Source organism: Bison bison, unplaced genomic scaffold (genome assembly GCF_000754665.1).
Source record: "Bison bison bison isolate TAMUID 2011002044 unplaced genomic scaffold, Bison_UMD1.0 scf7180017864135, whole genome shotgun sequence".
Taxonomy (NCBI): Eukaryota; Metazoa; Chordata; class Mammalia; order Artiodactyla; family Bovidae; genus Bison; species Bison bison.
This window is the reverse complement of record NW_011494707.1, coordinates 2,100,778-2,119,719: the sequence shown is the minus strand read 5'-3', so window position 1 is coordinate 2,119,719 and position 18,942 is coordinate 2,100,778. Positions and strand designations below refer to the sequence as shown.

Genomic DNA, 18,942 nt, shown 5'->3' with positions numbered 1-18,942 from the left:
TAAAATTTAAAAAAAAAAGTAATTCCTTCCACAAAATAAGGACCCAGAGTCTGAATGAAAGAAACTGATCAAGAACCAAAAAAGTTGCCAAAATAAGGTCACTAAGACCTAAAGTGAAAAGGTAAAACATTAACCAGAGAACTAATACTCTGTTGCTCTGCCATCCCCGGTAAGACTTTTGCTGACTGGAGAAACCATCATGGGAGTGAGAAGCATTAGAACTTATCTATGAATTACATTTGAGAGAAAATACTTTTTCCTCTCCCTTCCCATGCTGCTCATCAGGGTTAGCAGTGATTCAGAACACTTTCTTTTCTAAAGTTGAAAGGTTAAAAATAGTGCCCACGTTCTGTAACCATTGGACAGAGTCCCACTTGATGTCAGAATGTGCTGTCTGTAGCCCTGGGCCTCCTGAGTGCCTTATCCTGCCCCTGGCAGCTGCCTTTCCCTCTCCTCCTCTGTCCGAGGCTCTCCATTATGCCCTCTGCACCACCTCAATATTTCTTATGTAACTTCACTCTTTACATGCCTCAGATAGCTCATTTTTTACCCTGAGCCCCCAGCTTAGCCAAGTTCCCAATATTTCGTTCCTTTGATCCTTCTGTTAAAGCCAACCTCTTCCTCTAATTATTTTCTTTTCCACTCCTTTGAACCCCTTCCAGTTGCCTCTATTTCTCAAGAAGCCAGGTGTTTAATAAAGAATCTGGATGAGGTTCAGGCAGAATCAGGTACACGCAGCTGCTTGCCCTCAGGTCACTTGTTACCTCCTCTAAGCAGCAAAGATGGTTTACTAAAGGCCACTTGTTACCTCCTCTAAGCAGCGAAGATGGTTTACTAAAGGCCGGTGACATTCCAGAGACATGATGGTGCCCTGCACGTGGCAGGCGCTCAGTAATTATTGCATGAAGGAATTAATTGGGATCTCTTTTAAATGAGCTACGCTATATTCCAACTTACACTTAATCTGTTTCCCTATCCCACCGTCAGCCCAGGTCTTTCTGCTTTTCCTATTTAATAGCTTATTTCTTTGGTGCTTTAGTACACACATTTTCAAATCAATTTTCTTCTGTTTCCTGCTTATATGGTGCTAAGTCGCTTCAGTCGTGTCCGACTCTGTTCAACCCCATAGACGGCAGCCCACCAGGCTCCCCCGTCCCTGGGATTCTCCAGGCAAGAACACTGCTCATATATTTAACCTCATTAGTTTAATTCAGGTTGTAGGATTTTACTAGTATCTTTGCTTACCAGATGAGCATTATTTCTAAATTATTCTGTTTTACCCCTTTCTCTAAATAACTGAGGTTTATTCTCTAAATACCCCTTTCTCTAAATAACATCATGTTCATATTGTCTTATTATTAATTTCTCTTTACTAGAGAGTAGACTTTGCTTCTGTATTTGTGAATTTTCAGTATTTTTTAATTAGCCACAGTACAAAGTTCGTCATATCCTATGATTCTGACACAGGTTTGGGTTAAGGATAAAGATCATTGTTTTAAAAAGGTATGATGTCTGGGATTTGCTTCAAAATAATCCAGAGGAAATAAGACTACTGTGGGCTGATAATTGCTAGAGTTGGGTGATGGATACATGGGGTTCATTGTGCTATTCGATTATGTAAATGTTTGAAGTGTTTCCACAATAAACACTTTTTTTAAAAAAAGAAATATATAAATAAAATGTAGATGTATAAATAAAAGTTGACACAATGGGTTATCTCAGGATATACAGAGGGAATGCCTCCAGCACTCTCTAGCCTTCCCTGTCGCTGTCATCTGCTGGAGGTTAAGCCAGCCCTCTAGGCTCACTGTGAAAGTTAGCACTGGCTCTTCCTCTTCCTTTCTTCACAAACTCTTATTCTCACCTGGGAGATTTTCTCCTGCCTATGTGGGACTCCTTCAGCACCTCACATCCTCAGTGCTAATCATCTGCCCTTTCACGCCCTTTCAGCAGCCCACAGTCCTGTGTCCTGATCATACTTCAGTTTTTTACATGATACAGATCTCTACGTGCTGACTGTCTAGCACTCTGGCTAAGGCCTTCAGGTTATGTTTTAATACAGAATTTACTTTTCCTCAACATCAGTCAACACACAAAACACACATATAATCCAGCCATTTCTGGCTTAAAATCCTTCAGGTCTCTGTGAACTTCAAGGTCAAGTTCAGTATCCTTCACATCCAGCTTGAGATTTCCTACCATTTTCAGCTTCTTTCTCTACCATCCTCTGATATTCACTTTCTCTTTTCCAATTATATTAACATCTCTCATTTATGGGTGACAGATCATGCTTTCTTAACAAACTGCTGAACTTTGACCACGCTGTTCCCTGAGATGGGGGTATCCTTCCATCATTTGGCATCTGGAGGATTTCAGCAACTTTCACTTACACCTCAAGACTCAATTCAAGCATCACTCCTTCTGGAAGACTTCCCTGGGCGGTCCACATTGAGTTAAATGCCCTGTTCCAATACTTTTTTTCATTGGACTCTTTGTCTACACCCACCCTAATATTTTGAAACCCAACTGTAATCACTGCTGTTCATTTCCTTTCTACACTGTGAACTGTTTGACCTCTTTCAACTCTTTCTTTCCAGAACCCAGCACAGTGCCTGGCACATGGTAGATATTTCAATGAATGAACAGAGAAATGGAAAAATGAATGCTGTTGTCTTCTGAAGGTAGCACCTCCCTACTCCAGGGCCTTCTCCAGAGGTCTAGGTCCTGGACAGTTCCTGCAGGACTTTTGCCTCCTGATTGCCTTCTTCGCCCCACCTGACCCACCTGGTTCTAGCTGTAACCCAACTGTCCCCATTTCCGCTGAGTCCTTTCTACTTGGTGTTCCATCGAGATGAGTGTTGCCCAAAGTGTGATACACAGTAATTTTTAGGTGATACTCAGACAAATGTCTTTTGACAGTCTTGTTTTTACATTCATATATATTTTGCAGAAGGGAATGCATGCATAAAACCTGTAATTTCACAGAGAATATTGCTTAGGATGAGACAAATGTAGTACTGTCCTGGGAATCAAGCTTACTTAGACCTCATAAATCAGGGGTGCGGTGCTCAGGCATAATCATAAGTGTTCCAAGCCCTCAATAATGGAACCCTCAGCAGTGCCCATTAGAAGCATAGACAACCAAGAGGGAAGGACTCCCACATACTGAATTTTACAAGTACCTCTGTGTTTTATTAAGTGATATGTTGAAATATCACTTCCTAAAGTTGCTGAGTATGTATATGTACACTTAAATGTAGCAGATTAAATAGTTGAATATTTTTGAGCTGTCTTAACCACATCCTTGGTCTTCCTAGGTGGTGCTCGCGGTAAAGAATCCACCTGCCAATGCAGGAGACATAAGAGACGCAGGTTCAATCCCTGGGTCAGGAAGATCCTCTGGAGAAGAGCATGGCAACCACTCCAGTATTTTTGCCTGGAGAATCCCATGGATGGAGAAACCTGGCAGGCTACAGTCCATAGGGTTGCAAAGAGGCAGACACTACCGAAGCAACTTAGCACGCAAGCATGCACATAAGCCATGTCCTAATGCAAGTTAGTGGGTTAATATAGAAACTAACAGGTTTGTCTCATTGATGTGGATCGTTATTTTTGTCTGAAATCCTAACTAGAAATCCTAACTGGATTTCTAGTTAGTTTGATCCAAAGTTCCACTATAATCAACAAGAAACTTATATTCAACCATACATTTTATTTATTTGTTAGCTGTGCTGGGTTTTAGTTGCAGCACGTGAGATCTTTAGTTTTTGTTGTGGCATGCAGGGATCTTTAGTTGTGGCGTGCAAACTCTTAGTTGTGGCACGTGGGATCTAGTTCTCTGACCATGGATGGAGCCCTGCGCTCCCTGCATTGGAAGTGCAGAGTTTTAGCCCCTGGACCACCAGGGAAATCCCCAACCACACATTTTATAAGTCAGTTTGATTTATTCTGTTTTTCATTTGTCACTTTTACTTTTCATTTTTAAAAGTTCAGTAACATTGTTTTTATAGAATCTACATATTTCATCAAATCTAATACATCACTTATAAGTAAAACACATCATTATTTTATGTGCTACTAAAATATGATGTTGCCAATTATAATTGTAAGATGCCATTAATTCTAAGATACATCTCAATTTCAGAGGTGTTAAAATTAATTTTAAGTTGATAAAATGTCATATGTGTATACTTTACTTCTATTTCAGCACATAATAGTTATATTCCATTTATCATAGTAATATAAAGTTTCTCCTTTGAATGAATGTAATTGAACAACAATTGATTTAGCGTAAAATATTGTATAAGTTGGAGTAGAGGTGGTATGTGTGCATGCTGTCTTGTTTTATTCTTTGCGACTCCATGGACTGTAGCCCGCCAGGCTCCTCTGTCCATGGGATTTTTCAGGCAAGAATACTGGAGCAGGTTGCCATTCCCTCTTTCAGGGGATTTTCCCAACCCAGGATTGAACCTTCATCTCTTGCATCTCCTGCGTTGCAGGAGAATTCTTTACCTGCTGACTCATTGGGAAGCCAGAGGTGGTACATAGTACGACAAAATCCTGGAGGTGGTAGCCAAGTGACTGTGCCTTAGACAGGAGTCTAGTCCCAGGTTCTGTCCCTTGTCCACCACTGCCAGCTCAGACCAACCAGGCCACCCTCTAGCCCTGTGCCCAGATCCACATGAGGGAGAGCCTGACTCTTCCACTGAGAGTGGGAGAGGAGTCTGAGCCCATGCTCAGGAGTCTGAGATGCCCATGCTCAGGTTGAGGAATGTGACTATCATTCATTGAAGTTATTTGATGAGAGTGAAAAGAAATTCCCAGGAAATAGACTCATTATAGGCATTGGAATAACCTGGTGTGTGTGTGTGTGTGTGTGTGAGTTTCTCAGTTGTGTCTGAATCTTTGCAACCACATGGACTGTAGCCTACCAGGCTCCTCTGTCTATGGAATTCTCCAGGCAAGAATACGGGAGTGAGTAGCCATTCCCTTCTCCAAGGGATCTTCCCGACCCAGGGATTAAACCTGGGTCTCCTGCATTGCAGGCAGATTCTTTACCATCTGGGAATCCCAGGGAATCCCAGGAGCAATCTGGACTTGCCTCTATTTAAATTACAGCATACTCAGAGGTTTCTCTTTTGTTTTCTTTTGAACACAAGAAATAAGTGAGGAGGGGAAAAGAGCATTTGAATCTCTGCTGATGAGCAATTTATTCACTGAAAATGGCTGAAAAGTGAAAGTGACTCAGTTGTTGTCGACTCTTTGTGACCCCATGGACTGTACATGGGATTCTCCAGTCAGAATACTGGAATGGGTAGCCTTTCCCTTCTCCAGGGATCTTTCCAACCCAGGGATCGAACCAGGTCTCCCACATTGCGGGCGGATTCTTTACCAGCTGAGCCACAAGGGAAGTCCAAGAATATTGGAGTGGATAGCCTATCCCTTCTTCAGGGGATCTTCCTGACCCAGGAATCGAACCAGGGTCTCCTGCATTGCAGGCAGATTCTTTACTAACTGAGCTAATGGCTACCTGAGCACTAAACACTCAGTTTCAGTGATAATCAAACCAAAGAATGGTCGACTTTGTTCTTCATAATAGATTTGTCAGTTGAGAGTAACTATGAATAACCTGAAGCAAAATGTATTTCATTGAGAAAGTAGAGAAGCAGCTGATTTCCTTCTTCCAGAATAAGAAAAGTAAAATCACTTTAGAGGAAAGAGTGAAAAACGGTTACGTTACTATTGGTGAAACTCGGTGCTTTCGTATACCATCTCCCTGGATGTTGCAGGGGATTTGTGTTCCTCATGCTTCCAGCTCTCACCTTGCTCTGGATCCAGCCTTTGGACTGCAGTGCACACTTCCCTGGGAGCCACACACAGAACCCTCCGATTAATTCAGTGCTTATTCTTGAAGGTTATTGTCATCATTAACCAGATGCAATAGTGCAGGAGATCACAAGCCATATAGGCTCTGTTGCTTGTCTGTTTTTGCAAACTTGATTTGGAAGGTTTTAATGTAGGTGTAATTGAAAAGATAAATTGAACACATATGCATATTCTAATAAAGGTATTCTTCCAAGTCAGCAAATAATCACATCATATTAAGAACCAAGGAAACTATTACAGTATAATAAAGTGGAAAAGCCTTATAATAAAAGATTATTTATAGGCTATTGGTTATTAGTACAGTTTTTAAAATATAATCAATAACAATTAGCAAAATTGATAATATTGGAGATACAGCTGCTTCCACTCACTAGTGCAAATAATACGAGCAATAATTCTATTTAGTAATATCAACCTAAAGCTAAATCTCTCCTATGCTCTTTGTCTGTCTTTATGGGTGTTTTTGTTTATCAGATCATTACTACATATTTTATAAGAACTATTTCCTGGTATTCATAAAAGTTATTGATGTCATACAGTAAATTTTGAAATGTATTCCTGGATTAGAATAAAATTATAAGAATAACCCAGTCCTGTTTCCTTTCTCCAAGCAGATGTAGTGGTCAGAAAGCCAAATATATTAAGAAGCAGAATCATGGGATCTTGACGTCTTAGGTCAGGTTCCCTAGAAACAGAGTCTGAGACAGGGATTTGCGTACAGGTGATTTCAGATCAATTCAGTTCAGTCACTCAGTTGTGTCTGACTCTGCAACCCCATGGACTGCAGCACGCCAGGCCTCCCTGTCCATCACTAACTCCCAGAGCTTGCTCAAACTCATGTCCATCGAGTCGGTGATGCCATCCAACCATCTCATCCTCTGTTGTCCCCTTCTCCTCCTGCCTTCAATCTTTCCCAGCATCAGGATCTTTTCCAATGAGTCAGTTCTTCATATCAAGGGGTTTATTAAGGGATAAGCCTGTAAGAAAGTGAGAGGAGCAGGATGGGGCAGGAGAAATGCCAAGTAGCATGTGGATCAGACGGTCTATTCCTGGCCTGATGAAGGCAGAGGGATAAATTGCACCATAGAAGATAGCTGTGAGCCTTCATAAGCCAATATTCACAGTAGCTGGGGGGTGGGTGTAGGGGCCAGGAACACGGATCTGCTTGGAGCATTAACAGCACTCTATGCTATGCTTAGTTGCTCAGTCGTGTTTGACTCTGCAACCCCATGGACTGTAGCCCACCAGACTCCTCTGTCCATGGGGATTCTCCAGGCAAGAATACTGGAGTGGGTTGCCCTGTCCTCCTCCAGGGGATCTTCCCAACCCAGGGATTGAACACAGGTCTCCTGCATTTCAGGCAGATTCTTTACAATCTGAGCCACCAGAGAAGCTCAAATAATATAACCTTAGAATAAATATGTTGCAGATTCTAGGAATCAATCCGGGATCTAGGAATCAACCCAGGGTCTCCTGCATTGCAGGTGGATTCTTTACCAGCTGATCTACCAGGGAAGCTCCATCTTTTGGTGACTGGACGTGAAGCACAGATGGGAGGGACAAGGATGGTTCCCAGGTTTATGACTTGAACAAATGAATAGATTCCTGGATATAACAGCAACACTCCCCTCATGGCACCAAAAATTAAGATTATAGAATGATGAAAAGATTCATTTTATAAGAAATTTTTCTTTAGCTTTTACTTTCTAGGTAAAACTACCAACTTCGTGATGTATTTGCACAGGTTCAGTTTTCCATTAAAAAAGATAAAGACTTTCTTTTTAAAGTTTGCTCCAGGTGACTCCAGTGGTTAAGAGTCTGCCTGCCCGTGCAGGAGATGCAAGAGATGTAAGTTCAATCCCTAGGTCAGGAAGATCCCCTGGAGAAGGAAATGGCAACCCACTCCAGTATTCTTGCCTGGAGAATCCCACAGACAGTCCACGGGATTGCAAAGAATCAGACACGACTGAGCACACACACACTAGACACACTTTTGGATCTTTTCTGTTTATTCTGCTTCCTGTTGAAAATAGATCCCAACGGGTTCTAGGATTTTAATAATTGAACATTCAATCCCAATATTATGTTAGTTTTTAATGAGAAAGTAGTTATATGTTGTTCTTTTTTTAATGTTTTGTTTTAATTTTTAAAATTTATTTATTTTTTTGCCTGCGCTGGCTGTCTTTTGTTGCCTAAAGGTGTCTCATTGCAGTGATTTCTCTTGCTGCAGAACACTGGGCTCTAGGTGATGGGCTCAGTAGTTGCAGTGTTCAGGTCCAGCTGTCCCTGGCAAGTGGAATCCTCTAGGACCAGGAATCAAACCTGTGTCCTGTACATTAGCAGGCAATTCCTAAGCACTGGGCCACCCGAGAAGTCCGTTATGTGTTATTCTTAGCATATTCATCCTTTACTCCAGAGCTCATTAAACTATGGTCTGTGGGCCAGATCAAGCCTACAACCTGGTTTTGTATGGCTGGAAAATTAGGAGTTTTTACATTTTTAGAGGGTTGCTTAGGAAAAAAAATAAGTAACATTCAGTATGACTATATGATTCACAAAGTCAAAAACATTTACTACTTAGCCATCTACCGTAAAAGTTTGCCAGCCCCTGCTTCCATTCATTATGGTCTCAAACTTTTTTTTCAGAAGTGTGCTGATTCAATCTATATTTTGAAAGAAAATCTTATATTCAAAAATTTTATATTAATAAGCCATTTTGTTGTTGATCAGTCACTAAGTCGTGTATGACTCTTTACAACTCCACGGATTGCAGTACCCCAGGCCTCCAGTCCCTCACTATCTCCTGGAGTTTATTTACTCATTATTTATTAATTAGTCAAATTTATTTTTATTTGCTTATTATTTATTTATTAAACAAGCAATTTATGAAACTCTAAAATTATTTTATATGAAGATTCATCACAGAATTTATATAAATAAAATCTATCTCATTGGAACAATCATTTTTATGGGATTCTGTAACAAATTTAGAATCATTCATTTTGAATAAAATAAATATGCATAATTTATTTTCTAGTTTGAAAAAATGTTACAACCTATTCCATGATGATTGTAAAGAAATTGAAAAATACAAATAGATACAAATGTTAAAAAATCACCTGCAATTTTGCCTTCCAGAGTTAACCACTATTAACATTTGGCTACATCTTTTTCTAGGTATATATCCATTTAATTTTTTAAAATGTGGATCACATTGTGTGTATAATAGTATACCCTCCTTTATTCATTTAATGTTATAATTTTCAAAAGCATCTTACTTGACTGCATTTATTCCACAGAATGAATATGTCACAATGTATTTAAACATCTTCCAATTTTTTGACATTTAGGTTGAAGCTAATTCTTCACTATTGTATATGCCACAATGAGCATCTTTATGTGTAAATCCAGATCCTCGTTTCTGTGTCCTTAGGCTACATTTTTTAAAGAGTAACTATTGTCTCCCCTCCCATTCTCTTTCTTGTTTTTCTTACAAACCCTGTTCTTCTTACCTAAGATCTATAAATGATGGAGTTCCTCAGGGCTGGAGACTTCTCTTCTCACTCTCTCTGTTTGTCTCCAATGTCACGTATACCAAACTTTCACATCTATATGCTGCAACTCCCATATTTACATCACCAGCCCCAGATCATTCTTGCAAGTTCCAGTCCTACATATCCAAATACCTTCTTGTGATCTCCATTTGTATGTCTTATACCATCTCAAACAGAAAATGTCCAAAAAGGAGTCAATGTTTTCCTTCTTTCTGCTCCCCTGCCCAAATACCCTCCTCCTAACTGCCCATTTGAGTAAAGAGACATAACCTTTGCACTAAATTCCCTGTGATAACAACCTGGAAACTGTCAGTGACATCTCTCTCTCACTACCTCCATCTATTCAGTCACCAGATCCAGTTGATTCTATCATGGAAATATATGTTCAGTATTTCTATTTCACCCTATCTCCCCAACTCTCACCTAAGCCACATCCATCTCTTTCCTGGACTGCTATATTTGTTTCCTAATTCGTCTCTCTGCATCCACTCTTGTCCTGCTCTATCCTGTCCCCACGCAATTCTTCACCATGGAGAAAGTGTCAAAAAAAAAAATCTGTTTTTACAACCCCTAAGTAGCTGTTAGGATAAAGATCTTCTTTGCTCACCTTTCAACTTCATCTTGCCACTTTCCCTGAACTCTCTTGCTCCAACCAGTGGTTTCCTTTCAGTTACTCAATTGTGGTAAGCTTCTTTCAACCTCAAAACCTTGTCCAAGATGCTCCCTCTGCCTGTTAGATTCTTCTCTCCCTCTTCAGCTGACCAACCTGTTTCCTGCTCCTCCTCCAACACATCCACTACCTCCATGCTCTCTGTGTCATAGCCAGTGACTCTGGGGGCACTTATTCAGTTCAGTTCAGTCACTCAGTCGTGTCCGACTCTTTGGACCCCATGAATCGAAGCACGCCAGGCCTCCCTGTCCATCACCGTCTCCCGGAGTTCACTTAAACTCACGTCCATTGAGTCGGTGATGCCATCCAGCCATCTCATCCTCTGTCGTCCCCTTCTCCTCCTGCTCCCCATCCCTCCCAGCATCAGAGTCTTTTCCAATGAGTCAACTCTTCGCATGAGGTGGCCAAAGTACTGGAGTTTCAGCTTTAGCATCATTTTTTCCAAAGAACACCCAGGACTGATCTCCTTTAGAATGGCACTTATTACAAACTGTAATCCAAATTGTTACATTTTTTCCCCTCTGTAATGTCTTTTTCTCTGCAACAGTGAAATTTCATTTTAGGGCAATTAGCATTTATTTCTTTTACCTATCTCTCAGTGCCTGGCATGTAATGGGTGCTCAATAAACATTTGTTGATTAACAGATCATGGAGTATAAATATTATAAAGACATTTAAGAGATGTTATCATATAATATCTCAGCCGATTTATAATCCCACTAACCATATATGAGTGTTCCTTCTATCACACCCATTCTGACACTGACACTGTCATTCTAAATAATTTTTACAGGCAAAATTTTACCTCATTATGATTGAAATTGCCTTTCTTTGATTACTAGTGAAGTTTAACATTTTTCATAAATTGGTAACCTCTCATGTATTTTCTGTGATTTTAAAATTCATGTCATAATGTTTTTACTGAACCATTTTTGTTGCACTATTTTGGAAATTCATTTAGACTAATAACCTATAAAACAGTGCCACCCAATCTGCTTAACTTCGTTTGAAGGTCTGGACAGATCTGGGAAATACTGCTCCACAAAGTTTACGTTTAGTCATTGATGATTCCCCCTTAACTGGGATGATCAGGTAATTTATCATGGAAACTGGGGCACTATTGCGAGTAAGGGAGGGTGCCATTAATAATTATGCGAAGACAGCAGGTATAAAGCAGGACTGTCCTGTACAAGCTAAGATGTATGGCCTCTTTAACTCATTTCATATGGACTTAGCATTCTCGGGATGTAGGTCTCAGAGCAGAGGTCCAAGGGGTGATCCAGGGATAAACCGAGGATGTATGCTCTGCTTAGCTGTTCAGTCATGTCCGACTCTTTGTGACCCCATGGACTGTGACTGGCCAGGCTCCTCTGTCCATGGGGATTCTTCAAGCAAGCATACTGGAGTGGGCTGCCATGCCTTCCAGGGGATCGTCCCAACCCAGGGATTGAACCCAGGTCTCCTGCATTGCAGGTGGATTCCTTACCCACTGAGCTACCAGGGAAGCCCAAACTGAGGATCAGTTCAGTTCAGTCGCTCAGTTGTGTCCGACTCTTTGCGACCCCATGAATCGCAGCAAGCCAGGCCTCCCTGTCCATCACCAACTCCCAGAATTCATCCAAACCCATGTACATCGAGTCGGTGATGCCATCCAGCCATCTTATCCTCTGTCGTCCCCTTTTCCTCCTGCTCCCAATCCCTCCCAGCATCAGAGTCTTTTCCAATGAGGATAAACCTGCTTTTTGTCCTGAATTTTAATTCAGATGGCTCTGTGCTGTTCAGTGATTTAGCGGCTCAACCTGTGACTTCCTGTTGCCCCTGCTGCCAGCCTCACTCATTTGCCTCACCTGCCTGACCCTTGGAGGCATCTGATGGTTTCATACAGTTCTCCTTTCATGATGAGGCCAGTGGCCCAAAGAGCTGCAGGGACCACCTTGCCCCTAAATGTAGAGTTGGGCAGAGGCAGAGGCAGGGGCAGAGGCAGAGTCAAGTCTCTTGGAAGAGTTCTCTCCTGTCCCACCTCACCACCTCCCTCCACTTTCCAATGCATTCCTCTCGCTCACATTACACTGACAATGCCAGCAGCCACTTTCAAATTTTAGAGTGCTTCCAATGTTATGTCAAGAAGTGGCCAGAAGTTTTCACTTCCATATATATATACATATTTGGCTGTGTTGAGTCTTTATTGCCATGTGGGGGATTTCTCTAGTTGCAGCCATTGGGGGTTACTCTCTAGTTGGGGTATGCAGGCTTCTCATTGTGATGGCTTCTCTTGTTGCAGAGCACGGGCTCTAGGGCATGCAGGCTTCAGTAGCTGCAGCACATGGGCTCCATAGTTGAGGTCCCCGGGCTCCAGAGCATAGGCTCAATAGTTGTGGCACATGGGCTTCCTTGCTCTGTGGCATGTAGTATCTTCCCAGACCAGGAATAGAACCCACGTCTTCTGCTTTGGCAGGCAGATTCTTTACCACTGAGCCACCAGGGAAGCCTAAGGTATACACTTTCTCGGCATTTCAACCTGTATCAAGTGATGGGCAAGTGGGCTTCAGTGCCCATCACTTGTAATGCTTCCCTCCGCTCAGGCAGTGTGTCTACAAAATTTCCCAGCTTTTCCTAAACATCCTTTTATGTAATGTATACTCTTCAGTGGACTTCCCAGTTGGCAGGAGACTTAGAGATGTGGGTTCTATCCTGGGTCAGGAAGATCCCCTAGAGTAGGGCATGGCAACCAACTCCAGTATTCTTGCCTAGAGAATCCCATGGACAGAGGAGCCTAGCGGGCTGCAGTCTACAGAGTCCACAAAGAATTAGACACGATTGAAGCAACTTAGCACATACAAATACCCTTCAATAAAGTTCAAAAAAGAAATTCAGAGTTGCCGACAGACTTGCAATTTCAAGAAGTGCTAGGAACTTAGGGAAAGTAGAACCTGATGACAGAAAACGTCTGGGGAAAGAAAGACTGGAGGGTTTCGACAAGTTGAATTTGTGTTTGTGCCATCCAGTCTGTGGTATGACTTGGTTAGGAAAAGAACAGCAGCCTTCCTCTTCTAGTCATGTCAACAGAGAAGAAATTTCCTACCAGTGGAATTCCCACCAGAGCTTATGTGTACTGTTGCGTACTGAACAACTCCAGAGGGCATCATTGACACTGTCATCTATGCAAAGGGAACCAAATGGCCCCTCCTGGTGGGCACCTGAGGTGGGGTTCACAAGCCTCCTGGCACTGTTCAGGGCACAGTCTGTGTGGCCATATGCTGAGGTCCTGACTGACACATTCTATGTCAGTTTTCTCTGATAAAGATGCTGTCCCTTTGCCACAGTTAGACTTGCTTTCTTCGCCAATGCTTACAGATTTTTCAGGGTAATCTTTATCTCAAACACGCATTCACCTAGTTTCTGTGAGTGCTGTAGTATTTGTCAAGCCAAGTGTCCTGGTTTCAGGTTTAGAAAATAGGTCATTGGAGCTATCTTTGATGAGCTGAGTTTTGCCTAGATTTTGCTATTTCATTTTTAGTGAGGAAAGCACAGGAAATAAATGCAATGTCATGGTTTGCTAGAGAATCAAAATATTTCAGATAATTTTTTTTAAGTTGTGTTTTTTTCATTAAAGCATAGCTCTATAAATGGAAGAAAAAAAATTATTTTAGCTGTGTATAGGAACCATCTCCAAAATAGCTTCACGTACAGACTAATAAGTTAAATCAATTCATTTGCCCTACAGAAATAAAAGAGACACACCATGTATTCAACCTACCTAAGGGAGATAGACCTTGTTTTTGAACTGCTGGAGGAACCAACTTTGTACCTCCCAAGAAGGAAAGTGATAAAATGATGCAGACACATTTCTAAAAGGTCCTTAAGCTAGAAGAAGCCTTTTAGTGCATTCACTTAATCATTCAGTTAATTCTTACTATTTGCTTAACACTGGGAGCAGGCAATCCAGCTCCTTCATGAGGAAGCGGAGGTCACAAAAGTGGTTCGAGACACTGCAGGAAAGAAAGCCCAGATGTTCTATACCCAGGACACTCCGCCCCACAGTGCTGTTAAATATTCCCATATAGTCACACTCAGGTGATGAAACAGGAGAGCATCTGTGTACTGCATGTGACTTGCATGTAATTCATGTAATAAAGATAAAATACAAACCCCTTTGCTAGCCATATCTTTATTACTCTAAATGCTACAACTTAGAGAAGGTTCAGCATTAGGGCTAATAACTTCAGAATTAGTTTGGAAATTTTGCAAATAAATCTTTTCCCCACCTATTCTTATTCCTTATGATTTAAATATTTCAGTTGTGTCTTTCTGCAAATGTTGCCTTTATAGATTAAAATCCTATAAATAGCACTGATCTCTAAGGAAGCTGATCTCATCCAGACCCTCTGAGTATTATTCCAGTTTCCTATCCATGTCAAAATGAAGACCTCAGTCTCAGGTGGCTGCCTTCTTAAAGGAGTTCATAATAATGTGAAATTCATTTTCTGAGATGTCTAGACTCTTCCTTTTAGACAATGAAGTGCCCCGACTTGCTGATTACTGATGAATTTGTTGACAATTGAGGACGTTGACTGGAGCACGTATGTGCAGAGGGGAACAGCTGCTCTTGCCAGCTGCCTTGTCCTCTGTATAAACACTGCGCAAGGAGCCTCTGCAGGTCAGGAGACAGAGAACTCACTGAGGTGGCTGTAAGGAATCAGTTTGGCTTAGTCAATTCATCTATATGCATCTGGACCAAGGGATGCTGAGCTCTTAGCTCTGTGACTAAGGGCAAGGATTCTGAAGCCCAGCTACCTGGAATCAATATTGGGCTCTGCCACCCAGCTTTCTAGCTTTTGGCATTAGTTGCTTAACCTAACTGTCTTCAGCTTCCTTACCTATAGATGGAGATACTAGGTGTTGTATTTTTTTTAATAGGGTTTTTGAGGATTAAATGTAACTATTAATAATTCCAGCAGCAAATATCAGTCAAGTTCCTATTCCATTCCAATTACCAGGAACAAGATAGAAATAGCTCCTCCCTTTATAGAATTTAGAGTCTTTTTTTCACACCCAAACTCTGATCCATTTGAGGGTTGTAAAGTCAATGGTGAAATGTGACCACATTTTGTTTTAAATGGATTAGGATAGGATTTTACAAACTAAGAGTTTTAGGAAACTTTTTAATATTTTTATATGTATGTATGGCGTGGGTCTTGATCTAAAATGGATTTTTTTAGTCCAGCAAAGATGATCAGCAATTAAACAGCAACTTGGGTATAGCTTATGTGATAAGTGAAGTGTCATGGGAACATGGTAAAGTCATATGATCCCTTTCTGATGGGTACACAGAATCAGAGAAACCTTCCAGGAAGAAGTAACATTGAAGCTGAGACTTAAAGGATGAGTAGAAATTAACCAAAAGAAGTTGGGGGAGGTTGGACAGGAAGCAGTTCCTTTAAGAGCAGTAAGGAGCCCTGGTTAATGAATCCAGGAGAAAACTGCTCAGATTTGCATGGTGTGTGTGTATGAGAGAGGGGTGGGTGGAGGTGGTGGTGGCATTTTCATTGTGACACATGGGCTTAGTTGCCCCATGGCACGTATGATCTTAGTTCCCCTGAGCAGGGATCAAACCTGAGTCCCTTGCATTGGAAGGCAGATTCATAACCACTGGGCCACCAGGAAAATCCCTCAGATTTGCATTTTAGAAAAGCACTCTGGCTGCTTACACAGAATGGGCAAAGTTAGTAGGGAGACTGTTTAGTAATTTCAGGACACAGTGGTCTAGACTAGGGTGGGAGCAGTGGGCACTAAGAGGGACAGAACCCTGGTGATTGATAGGGCTGAAAGCGCTGGTCTGGGATGACACCCACGTGACTCACATGTGTGACATCTAACTACAGAGGCTGCAGGGACAAATCTAAGTCTGTAAGCCCCAAGCCCCTGACTTGAGGAACTGTTCCTGTAAACAGGAAGACGGGGCTTTTCCATCATTTTGCAAATCATTTCTTCATCCCATTGGACATATCTGTAGACTATTGCTGGGCCTAGCAGTTGGCAGGGTTTCATGTTCCAAAGTGGGACGGCTCTTGGCAGGAGATGGAAAGCTGGAAGCAGAATGCAAACGGGGCGAGCTAGGCACCTTGTATGAAGAGAAAAGAGAAAAAAAAGGCATGGCACTTTACCATCTGATCCAGAATATCTGGTCAGAAAATAATTTAAAAGGACAGATAATTCAAAGATGTTTCTATTTGGCTTTGAAATGCCGTGCATTTTTGGCAGGGATCTATCTTGCCAAATGTTTTGCTAAGGCGTCATTTTGCATTCCCTGAACACAGACCATCTGGGCAGCAGGGGGCTAAGCCTGAACCCAGGAGGGAGTCTGGGGGGCTGGCTGAGGGGGTCCTGATGCTTGAAAATTGGACGGAGACCACAGCTGTCCCTTATCGCCCCAGTTGATCAACATTTGTCTGTCTACCTGTGTCCCGCCACAGAGCACGAGCTTTTTCTGACCTAAGCCTTCACATGGTGACTTGAAAAGTAGCTCCCTAGTTTTCAGCACACAGTGCATTCTACTCCTATCTCTGGACACTCACAGGCCACCTCTATTCCGCAGGGGGCAGCCCACTGACCCAGGGCTCTGCAACAACCTCAAAATCAAACCATATTTGGAGCAGGAGGCAGGCTGTTTACAGATGTTACCATAAAAGACATTTTAAATTATATTCCGTCCTATTTTACAGAAGAGCTGTAAACGGGACAGACCAGAAGGCCCCTTTCCTGTTATTCATAAATAAGATAGCTGCTTCCAGACAAGTGAAAAGATTAGCTTATCTTCCCTGGCTCAAGCCTACCTAAGAGAGGAAGAGAGTCTCATTTCACAGAAATCACTTAAACAAAGGGTCTCTCCCATTTAGGATTTAGAAGAAATGTCAGGGTGGCAGCCACTCCCTACTAAAGAATTCCAAGCATTCCTCCTTTTCTCAATCTGGAGGGTGCCAAGCCAGGGTAGTGGCTTGGTCCAGACTAGAATTCACAGGGAATAATTAGTAACAGGCCCAAATCTGGAAGTTCAAGGAAACTGGTTTTCCCCAATCTGTAGTAAAATTAAGCACTGATTTTTTTCTTCTTGTTCTTCATTTTCTTAAAAAAATTTTTTCCTGCTTTATTGAAGTACAATTGACATATAAAATTATTAGATGTTTTAAGTGTCCACCATGGTGATTTCATATCTATAAATTAAATATATATATGGGACCCTATATATATATATGGGACCCCCCCCACCCCTGCACCTACTTACATCCATCACCTCGTGTATCTTTTTCTTTTTTTTTTTGGCCTGTGGAAGAACACTTAAGTTCCAAGTACTGTTTTTCATAATCGGAAAAGAGGGCATTTCCTTCTTCCCCAGAGTTGGCTAACAGTTTCTTCACAGGAAACTCGCAATCCTTAAAAGATGCTCTGTAACCCAACTCCTTTCTCCAAGTGTCAATTCTTTCATTTCATAGAACCTTGTTCCTAAAGAGTATGAGCTAACGAACTAACGCCGTTGTAGTGTTTTGAAAAACCCAGCAAAGGTTTCTTTGATTCGGTTTTCCGAAAAACTGAAGGAAGCCAAGCCACAGGGCAATTACCTGACAGCCACCTCTTCCCCTCCTTTAATGTCTCCTAGATTGGAGGTGGTCAAGGGGGGACTTCGGAGGCATGCCCAAACCTTTAGAACAGATTCCCCACCTCCATGCCAGATACTAGTCCCATCTGCACTCCTCTGTTCCTCATACACACACCTCTCATAGGTCATTCTCAGCGAGCAGCCAGGAAAGGAAAGAAAACGTGTGCTAAAGCAACAGGTTCCACCCACAGCCTGAACTTGGAAGGGGAGGCTGGAGCCAGGCGACAGGAGCTGGGCGGTGGAGGGAGAGGAAGCGGCGAGGAGGAAGGTGGAAGGGAAATGATGGTGCATGACCATGGAGCACACGTCACTCGGGCTCCCACATGGGCTTGTGTATGTGCGCGTGTAGGGGGAGGGAGGTCCTGCAAGGGGTCACCCGGGGACTTCCGCGTGGGTTTAGGAGGCAGGGGCCTGCGCTTCGGGGTGCCGGGAGGTTAGGCGGGGTAATGAACCCCGCAGAGAGGGCTTGAGGCGCGCGCAAGAAATATGAATGTGTTTGGGGGTTAAAATTCACCACTCTCCCCTGGGAGCCGGCCCTGCTAAGTGGCCATGTCTGCGTCCCTAAAGCCCCCGAGTCCCCTGCCCTTGGGCCTTTTCCCGGGCCCTCCAACCTCGTCCCTGCCCGGCCTCCCGCCCCAGCCTGCAGCCGAGAAAGCCGGGAGAGCGGACTCCGCCGCGCCCGGCAGCCTCTGGGCATGCTCGGTGGCGGGACCGGCTCCGCGCCGGCAGGGCGCGTCCTCCTTCCCCCAGGGCGGCGGCGGCGCCTGCAGCCACGGCCGCCGCGCCCCGGCCCCGCACACCTTTGGGGGGCGGCGGGAGCCACCCTGCCCAGTGGGAGCCGAGAGCGCCCCCCACCCGGAGCCTTCCAGCGAGCAGAGGCGGGCCTGGCTCAAGGGGCGCGGAGGCGGGAGTGAGACCTCCGAGCTGCCTGCGGTTCCTTAGAAAGTAAAGCTCAGCTGTCTAGCGGAGCCGGCCTCCGGGGCCGCCGGCGGGGGGCGGGGCGGGGCCGGGTAGGGGGTGGTCTCCGCGCCTAGCGCGAGGTGCGAGTTTAGTAGCCGCCCACCCTCTTCTTGGTCCCCGCCCCCAGGGAATTAGAATTCTCTGGGAAAGTGTCTGGTTCTCGGAGAATCCCTGGAGCGGGGTGCGGGGGCGCACCCGGCACAAAATGGTTAAAAAAG

The 18,942-nt window shown here is 43.2% G+C and overlaps 1 protein-coding gene across 1 annotated transcript in view; it reads left to right on the top strand.

Annotated features, from left to right (window-relative positions):
- LOC104988542 (schwannomin-interacting protein 1-like) overlaps positions 1-18,942 on the top strand; it is a 46,072-nt gene that overhangs the window by 13,829 nt on the left and 13,301 nt on the right. The gene's annotated exons all lie outside the window — the stretch shown is intronic.